The sequence below is a fragment of the Apis florea genome, unplaced genomic scaffold (genome assembly GCF_048593485.1).
Source record: "Apis florea isolate Af1SG1 unplaced genomic scaffold, ASM4859348v1 contig_2492_pilon, whole genome shotgun sequence".
Lineage (NCBI taxonomy): Eukaryota > Metazoa > Arthropoda > Insecta > Hymenoptera > Apidae > Apis > Apis florea.
The window spans coordinates 676,882-693,763 of record NW_028256593.1 but is presented as its reverse complement, the minus strand read 5'-3'; the positions used below and the strand labels follow the sequence as shown (position 1 = coordinate 693,763).

The window sequence follows — 16,882 nt, the reverse complement described above, 5'->3', positions numbered from 1 at the left end:
CCTAAAACTCGTGTTCGCTTCAATCCATATCGCCTTTGCTGTTATTTTTTTTTTTTTTTTTTTTTTGCTTTCAATCGAGATCTTAATCGCGATCTTGTTATTATTCCATCTCATTTCTCCTCAATTTTTCGAATTCGGCCGACCGTTTCGTTCAGATGTAACAAGCTGACGAGCAAAAACTTCTTTATCCGCTTTTACACGACTCCAAATAATACGCCCGTTTCATATTTTTTTGTATTTCCGCTGAACAAGATCGTCTCCACTTTGCACGGCCTCGAGTTTCCTCCGCCGCCGCGAAATAAGATTTCATCATCACAACGCGGCGTTAAACCGATTTTCCACGCTTCTTTTATCCATCCGCTTTTGCATCCTGTAAATTCAGATTCCAATTCCTTCGAATTTATCTTGAACGCTTCCTTTCGTTTCACGCGAATCGTTCGCGATTGTTAATTATATTATTATTGCGATTATCCTCGATTCTTTTCCCTCTTGAGAATTTGTGAGATATTAATTGACCATTCTTTCGAAACAGTTTTGAAAATAATTTTCAGATTTCACGATTTTTGTTAGTCTTCACTTCATTAATGACAAACTTTGATTATGTTAATCTTGCAAACAATATGAAAATAATAATATGTATGTGTACGTGTATAATGTAAGTTGAACATTCTTTTCACTATGCAGTATGATCATTTTTAATCATGCAGTGGTTTTTTTCCCATAAAACCTTTTGGTTAATAAGCGTTTTTAATACGATCGATTAATTAAATTCAATAATTTAAAATATATTCCTTGTTCTTTTAACATCATCTCTAACGATCGTTTTCTGTAGAGATTCCTATCTTTTTTTGTAAATATCGAAAGGAAGATATTTTGGCGAAATATAATAATTTCAACAATTAATATTAATAACAATAAGAATTTCATTGTTCTCAAAATTCATCCGGTTCTATTTCAAGCATTTTAATATTAAAAAATAATAAATAGTGTAATATTTAAAAATTTCTTTTTAAACAATTTTTATATAGCAAACTTCATACTTGTTGCGTTCAAAGAAGAAAGAATTACGAAAGAACTGGTAAATCTTATCTCACGTAGATCGTATTCTGTCTAAAGAGGAACGTGAATTTCCAATGTCCCTTTTTCCTTACCAGTCTCGCCCTCTACGGACACGGGATCTCCTAATAAGCGATACACGGCCGAGGAAGAATAAAACGCGTTCTCCCGCGAGAAATCCATATATGGGCGCAGGTCTAGGTCGTTGCCTCTCCGTTAAATCGCGTACAACACTTCCAAGTATACGTGAAAAAGAATTGGAATTGTCGGGTACGGCCTTCGTTCACGGCGAAAGGAAAACGATTGGACGAGAAAAAGGGAAAGGACGATTAGGCTCTCTCTCTCTGTTCTGTCCAGTTTTTTTGCTCGAATATATATATATGTGTGTGTGTGTGTGTGCGTGTATATATGGTTGGTCAGGAACGTTGTTACTCGTAGTTGAATGTGTACGTACAGATGAACAGGAAAAATAAGCGGAACGATAAAAAAACTTGACATGGTTGGTCGTAGGTATTAGTCGAAAGCAAAATTGCGAGATTTTCGCGACGTAACAGAGATTCTATATAACGACAGTTATATTAATCCAACGAACAATCGTGTTCGAATTTTCGTTAAAATCTCTCGTATGGATTCGTTCTCTTATTAAAATCGTCACTGATGATAATAAACAAAGTAAAAATTATATAAACGAGCAATACAATTGATCTAATTATGCAACTTTTCCCCCCCTTCTTTCTCGATCCAATTTTCTCGCGCAACGAGATCGAAAAATATAACGCGGCGAAAAAATCGCGCGAGACTTACCCTCGGTCGGTAAAGTTCGGATCTCGTCGAGATTTCAATAACAGATTTTCGTTTCGTAATCCCGATTATCGTTCAAATTAACTTTTTTTCCTGCTTCAAACTCGGTTAGTTCGAAGAAATAAATGATCAGCCGTGCGTCTCTCTCTCTCTCTCTCTTTCTCTTTCTTTCTCTTTTTCCTATCCGGTCTCTCACAAAGTATCACGATTCTGTATTATCAAATGAGCTGCAGGGTTAACGAGGGGACCAGGCAGCACGTTTCGAGTGTAATTAATATAATGGACGGCTCGCTTGAACGTTAAAGTAACGCGTCATGGGAAATAATGGACAAGCCAGGAATTTTTCAAAAGGATGGCGTAATTGTACGTGAAAACGAATATTAGACCGGTAGATTCTTCGTATCGTATACGTATATATCGCGTATTTTTCTGGCAACAATATTTATTCGTTTTAATAAGCGCAATCTTTTTTTTTCTTTTTTTTTTTTTAATTTTTACAGCATTATCATCATCATCGTGTCTTAATTGGCTTTTTTCCCTACCGCGTTTGGCCGTCGCATGTACCGGCCAAGTCATTAGTGGCGAATTTGGCTAGTGTTTCTCTCGCGTTGGATTTTGTAACCATGGTTGCCGTGCGTTTCAGATAATTTAGGATAACACTTTATGCGTCTGGGCTTGGTTTATATTTCAGAATTATATTTCATATCGGCGGGTTATTTTTATTTATTTCTTTCTATTCCGTTTTACATAATTTCGATTTATTTCTTCTCGTTTTAATTATTAGAGGAAATAATTGTTTGGCTCGAGTTTTGCAGAAGTTTTGAAATCGAAGGGGTGGAAAGGAGGGGTCGAAATTATATTTCTGTTATTTTGAGAAATTATTCCGTTACTTCTTCTCTCACCAGTTCTCCTCCCTCTTTACTTAATTTGTTAGTTCGAAGAGTGTTGATGAAGGATTTGAGATAAAAGGAAAAATTCTGTTCTTAATTTACTCTTTGATGAGGTTTAAGAGAAACTAGAAGAACGAAGGAAGAAAAAGAGAGACTCCAGACTTACCTTGTAAATTATGGTTTGGTTTCTTTTTTTCTTTTTCCTTTTTTTCCTTTTGATAAAGTTTGATCTTTGGAAAAAAAAGAAATATACTTATTTTATATCTTCAAATAATTATTCCTCTCCATGTCTCTTTTGTTTGTAATTAAATTTTCAAAGAACAATTAAAAAAATCCCTAGAGAATTTCAACCAAAAAATAAAAAGATAAGAAATTCCATTATATCTTTGCTTTTTAAAGAAATGTAAAAAAAAGAAAAAAATTTACATTCCCTTCTCTTTTCGATTAAATTTTCAAAAGATTGAATTAAGATTAAACGACGAAACAAATAGTTAAGAAAAGATGCGTATCTTTGCTTCCCCATCTCCCCTTTTTCAAACAACTTGGCATCGAAAGGAATGAAAGGAAAGATTCGTAAAAAACGGAATCGAACGAAAACTTCTGCTCAAACCGAATCAACGTGATCGATACGTTGCAGCCTCGGCTAATTCCGTTCATGCATATTTATGCGTATACCAGACTCCCGGTTAATGATAACGCACGGATGCCAATTATGCCCTTGCGTCGATTCACTCGCCCGTGGCTGATTGCCGCTTCCAGCCTGCAATCTTGTCGCCGATCCAATCCCCCTGTTACGTAAATTCTTTACAAGTCTCCACGATCGATCACAACACCTTTCTCTTCAACCTTGCCCATAATTTTCACCTCTTCACCTTCTCCAACATCTTTTTAACCCTTTGCCACTGTTGGGTTTGGGTTTGTGAGTGGAAACGGCTAAAATGTAAAATTCTTAAAAAAATGTTTTTCTTTTTTTTAACGATAGCGGAAAATCGGTCGGAGTTGAGATTTGCGATTTTTTTTCTTTTCTTGCACATCATTCAATTGTTTTTAAAGGGGACGGTTTACTCTAAAATGGATCCAGGTTTTTGTTAATTCAATGCAATTATTATTTTAACGAATTTTCAAATCGTTATGAACAACGTGTTACCAGGAATATATCATCTCGATTAACAAAACAAGTTCTCTGAATTTTCTCTCTTCGACGAATAATCGTTGAGAATAGACGCGTCCTGATCGTAAATAAAAAGAGGTCACACGCAAAAATCCATGAATTATGCATCGTTTCCGATGAATTTTTGAAATTTCCTTCGCGAATATCGATCAAGCGCTTCGATCATCGACGATTAAATAATAAAAAACGAGTTTTGCGTTTTGCAAAAGGTGTACACACGCACGATGTGATGAAAAAAATATTTGCATAAAAATGCGCACAGGACACACACAGAAAGAGAATATCTGGCGTATAAATATCAGAGTGTTGGAGTCGGTCGCAGGATAATCCAAGGGGGATCTTGAAGCGTCATCTTGGTTGGATCGCGAGGAGAATCAAAAGTCAGCAGGGGGGGGGGGAGGTAAAGATAAGCAGGAGTGGAGGGTTGCCACGATTCCTCCCTTGGGAACGACGTAGCCGGAAACGATTATCCAGAACAGGCCAGCTTGGCTTAGGGCGCCCACCTTCCACTCTTGTCAATTATCGTTTCAAAGATCTCTCCTTTTTCCCTTTGCCGATCTCTAACGAGAGTGCGAATCCCGAATCCTCCCCCTCGCTTCAATTTTTCTCCTTTGTTTAAACGTTTCGAATTTTTTTTTAATCGTTTGAACAGAGAGGACTCGGCTCGCTTGATTTTTAATTTTTAATTAAAATTGGATTTCTACATTTTGTACTCGAGCCTTGTGTTCGAGATGAATCTCAGTTTTGATAGTAGTTTGATAGGTGGTTCCATGGTTGGTTAGATCTAACGTGAAGTTTGTTTTATTTATTTTTGAGTATTTGGTTTTGTCAATCCAATTTGTTTTTTTATCGGTTCGATTTTTTTTGTTATTTCTATCTAACTCGATTCGTTCGTTCGTTCTTTGTTGTTAGTTAATGTCTATTACTTGGTTAAGGTAATTAAAGTTGCTTAGAATGGCTATATACATACAATTTCATTCGGATTACTAGTTTCAAATTTTACTCGTGTCTATTCGTCTACTATTTATTTGCTCACGTTGTTATTTTTATTTTGTAGAATTTTTGTAATTAACTTCATCCAATCTCGGTTTTTATCTAATTTTTCAAAATTCGACCAACCCAACATTTATGGTTATAATTCTTACATTCGTATATTTGTGGAGGATCACGAAAACACTCTTGAAGAATCTCAATTTCTCTAATTTTTGAAAATTCGAGAATTCAATTTTCAAATTCGACCAATCCAATCAATTTACACGTATATCTGTAGAGAATTACAAAAATCACGCCCTTGAAGAATAATTAACTTCATCGAATCTCAATTTCTCTAATTTTTCCAATTTTTTTCAATCCAACATCTGTAACTATAATTCTTACATTTATATATCTATAGAGAATCACAAAAATATTTTTGAAGAATAATTAACTTCATCCAATTCAACATCTGTAACTATAATTCTTACATTTATATATCTATAGAGAATCACAAAAATATTTTTGAAGAATAATTAACTTCATCGAATCTCAATTTCCCTAATTTTTCAAAATTTGAGAACTCAATTTTCCAATTCCATCCAATCCAACATCTATAACTATAATTCTTACATTTATATATGTATAGAGAATCACAAAAATATTTTTGAAGAATAATTAACTTCATCGAATCTCAATTTCTCTAATTTTTCAAAATTCGAGAATTCAATTTTTCAATTCCATCCAACATCTGTAACTATAATTCTTACATTTATATATCTATAGAGAATCACAAAAATATTTTTGAAGAATAATTAACTTCATCGAATCTCAATTTCTCTAATTTTTCCAATTTTTTTCAATCCAACATCTGTAACTATAATTCTTACATTTATATATCTATAGAGAATCACAAAAATATTTTTGAAGAATAATTAACTTCATCGAATCTCAATTTCTCTAATTTTTCCAATTTTTTTCAATCCAACATCTGTAACTATAATTCTTACATTTATATATGTATAGAGAATCACAAAAATATTTTTGAAGAATAATTAACTTCATCGAATCTCAATTTCTCTAATTTTTCAAAATTCGAGAACTCAATTTTCCAATTCCATCCAATCCAATATCTATAACTATAATTCTTACACTTATATATGTATAGAGAATCACAAAAATATTTTTGAAGAATAATTAACTTCATCGAATCTCAATTTCTCTAATTTTTCAAAATTCGAAAATTCAATTTTCAAATTCGACCACTCCAATCAATCTATGATTGTAATTCCATTTGCATGTATATCTGTAGAGGATCACAAAAACGCTTTTGAAGAATAATTAACTTCATCGAATCTCAATTTCTCTAATTTTTCAAAATTCGAGAATTCAATTTTCCAATTTCATTCAATCCAACGCCTACAACTATACTTATATATCCAACTTGGAAAATTCGATTCAATTTCAAGCGATCCACGATCCTGTAATTCCTACATTTGTATACGTATACCTGCAGAGGATCACGAAAACACTTGATAGGGGATCAATGTCTCCTCCTCCGAGTTGAAGATATCCGACCACGCAGATGAGCGAAATCCGGCGATTGTTGGCAAAACGCGACGAGCACGAGAGACAGAGAAAGAGAGAAATATATATACATGTATATATATATATATATATATATATAGAGAGAGAGAAATATAGGTCCGCATTAAAATTCAAATATCACAGTCGAGGAAGAGAGCCCTCTCCGCTTTGAGCGCGCCGGGCCAATATGAATACATTACAACGTGTTTGCATCGAGCCCCGGCTCCATAATGCCTTCTATTAGAATCATGCTGGCGCATTTTAATACGAGAACACCCGCTCTTCGTTCGCGTCGTTGCAAATTGCCCTCCCAAATATCGAACCGTTCCAACGAATTGTTTTTAACGAATTGCTCGTTCTTCAAGGTTCTTGGTTTCGGCCGATCTTTGACATCGAAATTTAACGAAGAGGAATAAAGTTTGTTACGCTGTTAGATTTGTTGTTAGATTTCTCTTACTACTGCTGGAAAGAAGGAATCGTTGGAAGGGAACTATTTCTATTTTCACACGCATTTTTGTTTCTATCTATGTGGTGTTTGTCCAAAACGGCGATCTGTATCGATGCATTGGCGTAGAATTCAGAGATATGGTATAAAAATTTTTTATTTTAATCGTAATATTAAGGTTAATTATGATTTATATAGATGGTTTAATTTTGTATTCGAGTAGTTGAGATAATAATTGTACGAATGAGCTTAGACACGCTAAACGAAAATAATTGTGTACGATTTTGAATATTATAGATCTTTTACTGGTTGATAATCGTAATAATTGTAATATAACAGCGATTCGTGCATAATGATTCACAGATCGGTGGAATATATATATATATATTTGAAAACAAATCGTTTAAAGGATTATTGTAATAAAATTAAGTATATAAATGGTAATATCGATGATGACTCGTTTGTTTTGAGATAAGAGAGGCACATTTCTCTAAGATATTAGACAGTGAATAATACTTTAACAGAATGAATAAATTTATTACATTCCAAGACAAGAGAAATCATTTTAAACTCGATCGATTCTCCAAAAAGAGGAGGAGGACCAATAATGAGAAGATAAATCAAAATTTCAACGTTAAATTTAATCTGATATCAATCAATTAAAATCCAATTCTATTCCAATTCCAAAGGATAAACCATTATCTCTATTCTACGTTATTTATAACCGTTTCAATTCCATTTTAAACTTTGCCTCTCCCAAAAGAAGAAGAAGAAGAAGAAGAAGAAGATGAATAAAAATTTCAATATTATTCTAGAATCAAATTTTAAAATTCACGTTCTAGCTCCAAAAAATATTATCTCTACTCTCACAATTTCGAAACCAATTCAATTCTTTCGAAAAAGAAAAAAAGAAGAAAAGAAAAAAAAGAAAAAATCGTATATTTTCGAATATCCAAAAAATGGGCGGGCAATTTCTTCGAGAACATTCGCTTTGGTCAATCCTGTTAAGGCTTAAGGAATCGAGTATCTCCGTGAACGAATAAGCAATAAAAAAATAACAGAAGTCGAAGTTTCCGAGATTATCGTATCTCTGGGAAAATTGTAGAAAGAAAGGCGAGCGTCGTCGTTTGCTTAAAAATTGTCCCAGGGAAAGAAAATAGCGCGATAATAACGGCCGGCGTTGTCTCGTCCGCGGAAATGGCGCCACCGAGGCTTCCGCTCTTGTTATCTCGACCCTCGCACAGCCGAGCTCGTTAATCCGCTCTTTCTTAATCTCTCTGCCCCGTTGTCTTGCGAATTTCTTCTCCCTTCGTCTCTTCTTTTTTTTTTTTTTTCTCATAATTCTTCGTTTGCTTCTGTTTCTCGTTCAAAAATTAACACGTTGTTAACGAAGATGGAACGTATCAAGCAGTTGTTGATGGATCAGGATTTAAATTGTGAGTCGACGAAAGGAAATCATTCGATCACGATAGAATATTTTGATTTTCGTAATTTTCTTTATAACGAGATTTAAATTCATTTTGAAATGCGTGACACAATAAGAATGAGTGTAAAACTTTCAAGAATTTTGTTCGTCGATCGTGACTCGATTCGATCTCTGTGGCAGAGCACGAATCGAATTATAAAAATCGAAGCTTCGAAGGATTAAAGCGACACTAGCGCCACGCGACCGTTAAGTCACTAACGACACCATCGACGAACGAGTGTACTTGACGGAACACTTTAACACGTTAACATCTTCTTACGTACATAATCTGCTCGATCTTTTAGGGTTAGAGTACCAAGAAATCGTTCCTCGTTTGGAACCAATGGCGCGCGAATTTTAATGGATCGGGTTGACTGAGCGTGACAACAGGCTTAATGCGAGGCGGAAACGGATGCGGGGCCATTGTAGCCAGGACAGGTTATCGGCATCCGTCGATCGTTCGTCAATTCGTTCCGTTCAACGTGGATGCATTTCAACCTTTTCCTTCCAACCGCCTCTTCCCATTCTTTCTCTCCCTGCATCGAACATCGATCAATCTCTCTGTCGGCCACTCTTCTTCCAATCATCCAACGCGAACATCCTCGTCTTTTTAATTTTCTCCGCTTATGATTTAACACGTTTCAAACGATCAAGTCGATCTCTCTTGCGATGCATCCTTTTTTTTTTCTTTAAATTTAAATATTTTTAAATAGCGAAAATTCTTGTGAAATTTGAACCCAGAGTATAAGGATATTGTTTTGTTCGCTCCTATTAAATTCTAATTAATGGTAAAAAGGAAAAAAGAAAAGAAATGTTAAAAGTATTATATTCGAGAGGTTTCGTTCGATCCAATTCTGGCGTTCGTTGTTCAAGAATTATTGTGCAAGGACACGGTATTATTCGAAACTGTATCCACTTTATCCAATCATTCATTGATCCCCCCCCAACATTGATCGTAAAAATTACTATGCAAGGACGCATACTCGATCATCCAACCTATCGACTAGTAAACATTATTATACACGTGGACTATATTCGTTGGTATCCACTTTGCTCAATCGTCCACAATAATCCCACGCGATATTCGCGATATTTACGAAAATTTATAATACAAAAGGTGGGCCAACCAGATAAAAAAACTAGGGAGGTCAATCTTTTAATAACAAGAAGAGCAAGAAATATATTGAGATAGATTTCCTCTTTCATATTCACATCAACTGCACGCACGGTTGAAGGACGATTGAAAGGATTGAAAAAAAGGAGAAACTCGTTTGAAGATTTCTCTGATCATAGACGATTCAGAATAATTCGAAAGAAGACTCAGACTTTCTCTTGCAATTCTAACAATTAACCTTGTCCCTAACTAACATTCTCGCCTTCGAATTTCAAGGATGTTATTCGTGTTTCGCACACGTTCCCCTTTGTCGCCTTTTGCCTCTTTTCGGACTGAATATGCAGTTTGCTCGCACGTTCACGCGTATGGCTGTAAGAAATAACGAGAGGCTCGGGGTTCTTTGCTCCGCCGCTCATTATTTTCCGGGTAAATACGCGGTAGAAAAAAAAAAAAAAAAAGGAAGGCGCGGGAACGAAACAGAAGAAATTAGCTGCGGGGGTGTCGGTTCGAGGATGCAGGCCCCTTCGCATGAAACTTTAAAAGGAACAAGAAGCGAGAGGGTTTCGCTAATTGGGTTCGTTCGAGGAAAAAAAAAAAAAAAAAGAGAAGGCGGATTTTCCAGGCCCGAACTCGCACGTTCCCGCTGCCACTGTTTCGAAAGACGATGATCAAAACCTCGAGTTTCGCTAATTACTTGCGACCCCTTTGAGAGAGTTGTTCCGGTTCGTTAGCTTCCAAGGATGTTCGAGGTTGACCGGTGTACGAGAAGCGTGGAACGAGGTCGAGTATAAATATAATAATAAGCGAATGTCGAATTTGAAGGAGGGATGGATCGATTTGTAATCGGAGGTAATTGGATTAGATTCGATTAGAAGATGATTTGAAGGATCTTTCGTACAGTTGTGGCGAAAGTTATTTCAAGTCGGTGGACTTTCAAGTGTCCCAAAGTGTTTAAACAATCCGGTTTACTTTTGACGAGGCTGAAATAAGAACTCGATTGATTTAATTCCATCTTCGTTTATCCAGTTTATGCTAATTGAATTTATCCAATTTTGATCGAGAAGAAGTTAATATACTTTGTTTAAACAGAACTGTTTATAACTTATTCTAATTTAATTTTGAGTTGGGCTTATCTAACGATTATCTTAACGATCCAGTCAACAGGTTCGATTTTTTTCTCTAATTAATCAAATTTAAACATCATTCAGTCCAACTTCGATTATATCGACAAATCTATAATTCAATAATGAAAACACTATTAAGAGTCCAACTATTAAATTTATTCCGATCTCTTAATTTTATAAAGTTAGACCTATCTAATTAGTATCTATCTAATTAATGTCCAACCAATAATTAGTTCTGGTTCTAATCGATCCGATATTTAAATTTGGCCAAGACACGATTCAAATCCAAAAGTTGAATATAATAACAACCCTAAAATTAATATTCTCTATTCACAATTTAAATCAGACTGGCTAATTAATCCAATCAAAGCGACCAAGTCCATACTTATCCACTGATCTTATAAATCCTAAATATGAATGTCTCTCGATCGAACGACTATATATATCGGGATAAAATTAAACTTCTTACAAATGATGACGCGGTTGACGAATCGATATCGTGTACCAACGATTCACGGTTCAATTAAGATCGTGCATAGTTTTTAAAAACGTTCAATTTAATCGCGATATCCGGGGAGAGAACGGTTAGCGAGAGAACTCGACAGTGCAACAATGGCGGGCACTGTATCGTTGGTACGGCTGGCCGAGGCGCAATTACGACCTGGACAATGGCTGCGCCGCCTCGTGTTCCCTCGTCCGTGGCTTTCCTCTCTCTCTCTTTCTCTCTCTCTTCCCCCTCTCCCCTCCCTCGTCGCGACTCGTTAATTAAGAAAGAAACAATTTTTCAGTTTTCGATCCGTTTCGCCGTGTCGCGCCTCCCCACTCCTCCCTTCCCCCCCCTCCTCCTCCTAGTAATTGCACTAGTTGGGTAGACGCGCGTGTGGGAGGAGGGGAGGGGAGAGGTTGGCTTTTCGACCATTCTCGTTTCGACGCTTTACCACGAACTTTGGTCGATCGTTGTTGCGATTTAATGGACCACTTAAGTGGCAACTATTTGCAAGTCGACGGTGAGAAACCGTCGCGGACTATTGGAGGGGAGAAGGGATGTTGGGAAATACAGGAAATGTAATGGAGGGTGGTTCCAAAATTGTGTGTCGAAAGTTTGAGATTTTTGAGATTTTTCACGCGGCAGTTGAAAAATTAAAAATTTCGAATCGAGAGGTTTCGAAACTCGCGAAAATTTTATCGAGACGGAAAATTCTGAAATCTTGGCGAATCGTATTATTTACGTACTAAATAATAGGTGGAGATGATATTTTTCAATTATTGGCAAAATTTATCTGTCCTCCTTGATCTTCGGAAACAAAAATATTTCTCGAATCTTTTCGCAAAACTTTTCTCCAAGGGATACGGATGCAATGGCGGAACGACGAAATCCCAACTGGCGAATCTCACTTTTAATCACTCTCGAATTTATTTCGACCGGTCGAGGAGACGATTTCCACGGTTTCGTGACCTGATTCGCTCCGCGAAACGTAACAAACACGCTCCAAGTGATTAATTTACTTGAAAACTTTCGTAATCAGACCGCGAGCGGCGTCGCACATCCACGATAGGGTGTGACGCTTTTAATATAATTTATATAACTCGGGAAGTAAAACTTTGGAGATGTTGGGGAAACGGGAGAGGACAGCTTCAACTGCGAAAAAAATCGCTGAAACGGTTTGAGTTTACGGTATTTTGATCCGAATAATCAAGGAGAAGAGAAGTCTATCTTTGCTTGACTTTTTCTTGGTCATCGTTTTATTATCGACTCGTCCTTATATATCGGGTGTTTCGAATATGTTTGATATTGAGAACTCGAATTGAATTTTTCCATTTCGAATTGAATCCAGAGTTTAAATTCAACTTAATTAACTTACATCTAACCTATAATTCCAATCTTCTTGAGAATATAAATGATCTTCGATAGAAATTATATTTTAACGTTTCGATAAAAATTGCAATTAGATTCTTCGAGAGTTAAACGAAACGTCGATTTATATCGACATATATTTGTTAATCGTTAAACGTATTGAAATAGTCTGCGCTTAATGTTGGGTCATTAATCATCATATATTCTCACGGATCATTGACTAACAATCAAACGTTCCGCATGGTCGATCGAACGATTAAAAAACTTTCGTTTCCTACTTAATCCCATATTCACGTTATTATTTACTTCCAATATAATGATAACATCGTCGTGATCTGTATTCGAGAACATCGCGATTTTTTCGATCCGTTCTCGAGGTAAGCGTTAAAACATCGCGATAATTTTAACGATTCCCATGATATAGAAGCGTTTCGTATGCGCAGAACGTTTGCGCAATCATGCTTCCTCGGAGGAATGGGCGAGAATGGGTCCGGTGAGAGGAGGAGAAACACCGATCGCCTGTTTGCATTCTATGCAGAATCGGACCGTGAAACGTATACAAGGTTGACGAGAGGTCAACGACTGCGGGAAAAAAGTATGGGCGTGTCTGGGAGCCGGTTATTTATCTGAGACTGCTTGCTAATCGATGACTTCCTAAAGAATTACGTACCCGACTCGAATCTAACCTAGATTCCAATTCACTATCGATTCAGGTTCGTATCCACGGATTAAGGTAATTTAACGTGATAATTTCTTCGATGTGCGATAGTTAATGGATTTTAAGAGGATTTTTAAACACTTATTATTTAATGTAACATAATCGATGATTTTGTAAAGAATCTAACCTAGATTCCAATGATACACATTCGATTTTATATGGAATAATCAAAATAACTTCTTCGACTTGTGCCAGTTTAACCCGTAACAGATTTTAAAATGGATTTTAGAAGACTTGTATAATATAATCCGAATATAGATACGTATTTCTTTAATTCAATTAAATACTTGTCTTTATCTTCAAGTTTGTATTTTGATTTAAAATGGACCAAATTTAATTTTAATTTAATTCTATATGATGTATAATCTTAGGATAAATCTTATTTATCCGAAACTTTTCCTCAACGTGAATCAAATTCACTTTGAATTTATTTTAATTTAAATTCTAAATTTAATAACTTTAATACAATCTAAATCGACCTACAAAAATCGAACTAACTATATCCTTAATATCATCTTTCTCTGTCAACCATGAAAGTTTCAAGTTCAATGTATAGTATGGATATGCACCGTTCCTATCGTTGCTCTTTCGAAATCGATGAAAGAGGCCCCTTCCAATGAGCAACCAACATCGCTAGTTTTTATTCCAAATCGATCTAAACCTACGATTTAACTTATCAAATCTATCAACTATATTTTTAACATCACCTTTCCTTAAAAAGTTTTGAAAGTTTTAAATGCAATCCACGCAGCATTGATCACACGCGATTTTTTCGTACTGTCGCGTCTGAAATCGATGGAAGATCCAACGGGCAACCTGCGCGGATAGGTTTTCGAACACCCGTTTCCCCCACCACCTGCCGTGAAATAATGAAAATACGTAGAGCGATCGTGTGCGGTCGGAAACGAGCAATTGGTCACGGTCGTTAGTAAACCGTTACCACTGCACGTCCTCTCTGTCACCATGGGTGTCCCTTCGACTCTGTCGCCACTGTCCACCTCCTACGTATCCTGGTTCCGCTTCTGGCTCGCCTGTTGAGCGCAATTTGCGAATTAATTCCCCTGAACTCCGCTCATCACCAGGAATTCTATATTCCTCGAATGGATTATGGGAAATGTGCTGGCAAGCGTGTAGTGGATGGACTGCTGATTTAACGATCATCTACTGTTCGTCGTTTCGCGATGGGATACGTATTACCGACTGAGCATGTGTTCGCGAGCCTGTTGCGTGCTTCTTCCTGGCGTCACGCCAGAAAATTAATCAAGGTTTCGCGAATTTTGGATCATCCGGATGACAATCATACGTATACTTGTGCGATAATTTTCTATACATTTAATACTTTTTTTTTGTGCAAAGTTTTTATTATTATAAATGAAAATTGACTTGAAAAGTGCAAATACGCGAAACAATCTTCTTTCATGAAAACGAAGAAAAAGATTATATCTGAATCGCGTGTATTGAAGTTAATAATGATTCGAAATAATATTCTTCTCGCCGTGTGAGTCAAGATATTTTCGTGATTGTAGCTCAAAAGATACATTTTTTTCTCCCTTGAAACAAACATTTAAAAAAGACGAATCGAAATTTTAAATTAAATTAATCGTGTATATAGAAAGATTTGCTATATATAACGAGCTCGAATTACCAGAGACACGGAATATCTCACGAGCGTGCACCAAATTCTAATTATCCGTAAGGTGATAAGTTGAGCGGGATCAGCGTTAATTATCAGAAGTTTCTTCAACGAAGCGTGCCAACTCCTCGATTCGATTTCAATCCCGATATTAACGGATATCTCGCCGGTAAATAATCGATCTCAAACCTCGAATCACTTGCCCAGCCCCTTAATCTTGGCATCTCTACACCGGTTCAAACTTCTAACTCGATAAGGAACTAGCACTGAAACGAAACGATCCGTCGAAGAAACGGTAGTCCGTCTTCGTCTTTCAACGATCTCCAGTGCCGTATGCGACGCGATAAGGCACTCTGACCAAAGAATATTTGACCAGTGAGTACGTTTTCTACCGATTCTTTTGTAATTCCATCGTTTTACGCGCGATTTTCTTTTTTTTTTTTTAATGTTATTCGTGTACAAGAATAAATTATTTTTTATATACAGTTTAAATTAACTGTATTTAATTGTAATAATGAAAGTATGCTATAATTTTATATCGTTTCAAGTTAATCGATACACTGATTGAAATACTTTTTTCTAAATATCAACCATGTTATATTGTTAAATATAAACTTCTCTAAAATAATTCTCAGTAAGATTATTATAATTTATAATTGAGAGATATTTTTTTTTTTTTGAACACGATAAAACTGTTACCATTGTCTACGATGTCGCTGCGATCAGAGTCAACCAAACATTGAAATAGTAACCAGTTAAAGATTTCGAATAAAATTATTTTACTCAATTATTAACTATTATCATTTCGAACGAATAAAATCACTGAAGTAACTTATCGAAGTAACTTTGTTCCATTAATTATTAAATTTTGGCCCATCGCAGAATTGAAAACACCTTCGTATTTTCCTCTCATAAGATATAATAATATGACATAATAACAAAATATATATTATATGAAATAATTATCGATTTGAAGAGACGTGGAAATACATACAAAATACGATTCTTTATCATCTTCGTAACAATTTTACTATTCGATTAGACAGGAGATGAATAATGAAAATTTTTATCAGCACAATCTCTGGGTAAAAATAATAAACATTTTCACTGTGATGACGATACAAAGTTTGCTTGTATAATTTATTCGTATCATTACAAGTATATACATAACATACAGTTATTATCACGTCTCTTATTCGTAACTCTAAATGATAAGAATGCGCGATTCGATGGAAACAGCGCGTTCTTGGTGAACATCCCTCAGATAGGTTCGAACAAATGGAGTCGTGTCGAGCGAGGCTTCCTCTCGTTCCTTTCCAGCCTCGACGTCCGAGTCGAGAAAGGGAAGGGGAGGGGCTTGATTAATTCTCGCGACAGATTTTGCGCCCGGGCTAATTAAGCGAGCGAGGCAAGTGGCGAGAGAGCTAAAAGTAGCCCGTGTTGCTTCTGGTAGACTTCGATGAAAATAATTCCAACCCTAGCGAACCTTAGAGAAATCTTCTTACGTAAGAACGTGGCGAGTCAATATTTGAGCCTTCTCGTTCTTTCGCGATAAGAAATATTTTTTTCTCACCGCTTCCTCACCTTTTTGCTTCGGCTGTTCCTACATATATGGAACGGAATGGAACCTCTTTATTATTATCTGGATTATACGAGGAGATATAATTATCTTCGAGATAAGAGAATTTTCAGGGATAAAGGATGGAGGAGAGAGACTTGTATTTAAAATGATAATTAAGATTTTATTAAGATGAATGATTTTTATTACGAAATATTCCTCTTCTTGCAAATTATTTTCTACCATTGTGAATTCGTTTTAACGTGAACATATCCAATTTCGAGTTAAATTTTAATCCTATTGTTGTACGAAGAGAGAAGAAAATATCGGTAATGATATAAAATTAGCCAGATGTATCGAATAGATAAACTTTTGATGAGAAATTAAGAGGGGATGAAAACGCAATTCGTCGCGTTTGATCGAATCGATGCCGGCCATCTTCGATTCGAATCGAATCGGTCGATAAAAAAGGGAAAGTTGGAAAATGAGAATT

At 35.9% G+C, this 16,882-nt stretch overlaps 1 protein-coding gene across 3 annotated transcripts in view; it reads left to right on the top strand.

Moving 5' to 3' along the window:
• The window catches only part of alpha-Man-IIb (alpha-Mannosidase class II b), a 134,720-nt gene that overhangs the window by 12,126 nt on the left and 105,712 nt on the right, over window positions 1–16,882 (top strand). The gene's annotated exons all lie outside the window — the stretch shown is intronic.